At 40.1% G+C, this 2,407-nt stretch overlaps 1 protein-coding gene across 1 annotated transcript in view; it reads left to right on the top strand.

Moving 5' to 3' along the window:
• LOC105623959 (protein turtle-like) overlaps nt 1-2,407 on the top strand; it is a 247,436-nt gene that overhangs the window by 99,244 nt on the left and 145,785 nt on the right. The window lies entirely within an intron of this gene.

The raw sequence follows: 2,407 nt of genomic DNA, 5'->3' as shown, positions 1-2,407 counted from the left end.
AGAGAGAGAGAGAGAGAGAGAGAGAGAGAACTCTTAACTCATCTTAACAGAATACTTTGTATATTATATTTTTATAAATGATATAACAATCTGTTTGTTTATTTACATTTTTGCTTAATAATTATACGCGATAATTTATGCAATAATAGATAAATATAAAAATTGTAAAGATAACGTAGATAATAGTGAGAATTATTTTTAAAATAACGTTTCTGATAAAATTACATATAACTTTTTCACGATTACTTTGCTCTCAAAGTGCATCAAAAGGTAATAACTCACTAAAGTCGCATGAAAGCGACGGGCAATCCGTTCTATTCGATTTGCGAAGAAGAATACCTCTCTAATCGAGAGACTCGAAACGGTCACGTGCGGTTATCGCGGCTGCAAGATGAAATCCCTCGACGAACAAGAGCACGGCGACGAGAGGGCGAACGCGTGACACACGATGGAAGTACATAAATCTAATCGACGTCCACGAAGCACGAACACGGGAGGGTAGAAGGGTAAAAAAGGCGAAAGGTGAGGATAGTGAGGAAGTGAGAGAAAGAGAGAGAGTGTGGGGGGGATGGTTCGTTAAACGAGCTTAACGTGTGCCACCCCGTGGTAAGGCATTACTCTCGACTAACGGGCCGTGTTGCAAACCCTATTAGCAATATATTTTCCTCGCTCCGTCGGACCTCCGGCTCGCCATTGTGTTGCCGACCGAACGGTTTACACGTTGTCGTTGGAAACGCGCCGCGCGCGTCCAGTGAGATTTTCAGTCCCGTGGGCCGGAAGCTCGCTCATCGATCCCCATCTCGTTTCCTGATGCTGACGCTCGTATTACAGACGCGGCAGATTTGTGCGCCCACCGGATAAATTCTTCTTGATTCTTTGACCAATCTTTCGAGTTCCTAATATGGAACAGCGGCCTGTTGATTGTTAAATGCTTTTTGGAATCATAGTTCCAATAGCAAGATTTCCATAAAACTGGAAATCAGATATATAAGTCAAGGAATTTCGCAAAATTTTCTGGAAAATAAAAATTCTTGGCTTTAAAGAAGTTTAATATGCGTATACATTACATCTACGCAATTTTGGAACTACCAACTTAACAATTAAATGCGAGTAGTATCAGTAAAATTAATAGTAATTTACATGTTATGTTAAATTCGCAACAAAATATTTTATGATTTTTAAACCAGGATGAAATTTATACAAAAAAATTTCAAATATTATTAAAAGGGAAAAAATTCAGGGAAAATGAAATTTTGTATGAAAATCAGGAAAAAGTTATAGGATTTTATAAAAAATTTGTAGTAATCTTGAATAGAATTAAGTATATAGTAACAATTTGTTGTGAAAAACCTCGGGATTATCTTATATTTTGTTTAAATTGGATTTAATTCATTTTCACGAAAGAATTTAGTTTGCCACATGATATAGAATACTTTAGTTGAATAAAAATAAATGTTCATAGTTGGGTAACTGAGCGACAGGACTGACACTCTGATACTTTCTAACATTCTTGTTCTGTGAATGGTGTTCCGGAAAATCACGGTAGACATTCGGTGCAATGCTCGACCGTGTTTGCAGTGGCCCATAAAAGGAAGAAAGAAAAAGAGAAGCAACATAGCGAAACACGATTCTTGGAAGAAGCTAGCAAGCACCGACTTTTCAGGTGCACCAACTCGTGTCTCCCATTTATAACCGGTCGTACGGACAAGACAGCGGCATATTCCGTTGGTTCTCTGCACAGTAGAGAATTTCAGTAAAAGTTTCCTTGAGCGATACCAAGGTCCGCATATGTTACCGTCTCACTTTACTGTTCTACTTCGCGAAATTCTGAGGTAAACGTCGATTCGCGGGTATGGACCGTCGGCTTATCCACCACCTACGTGAACCACACGATGGTTAGCCCATCCCTCTTCCTCTCGAGAAAGACACGAGAATACCGCAAATCATACTCGCGTGAGCTATGAGGCGAGAAGGGCAAGAGAAAGAGAGAAAGAGAGATGGAAATCGTCTCGAGCTATGTCACCCGAGCTGGCTTTGTAGGAGCGCTTTGTATGACTTTGGACGGATTTTAGCGGGGTTTCGATGCCGCGCGAACTTGACAACGTAACGGGTCGAATACCAAAACAGCCGTTCCACGACCACACGTAGACGATAATAAATATGTAAAACTCGGATCGGAGGGTGAATCGCATGCGGGAAGATTAATGAACAATTCTCACTGGGGTGCCACAAACGTAGGGTGAAGCTCTTCACGCAGCACGTATTGCTACTTCCGCTCTGTCAATAATTTCGGTAGGGTTTTGGACTTGTATCAGTCTATTATGTTAGTTTTATATATATATATATATATATAATGTTACTTTTGTGTGTGTGTGTGTGTGTGTGTGTGTGTGTGTGTGTGTGTGTA

Source organism: Atta cephalotes (assembly GCF_000143395.1).
Source record: "Atta cephalotes unplaced genomic scaffold scaffold00068, whole genome shotgun sequence".
In the NCBI taxonomy this organism is placed as follows: domain Eukaryota; kingdom Metazoa; phylum Arthropoda; class Insecta; order Hymenoptera; family Formicidae; genus Atta; species Atta cephalotes.
Note: the sequence above shows the minus strand (reverse complement) of the source record. Positions and strands in the feature narration are given on the sequence as shown.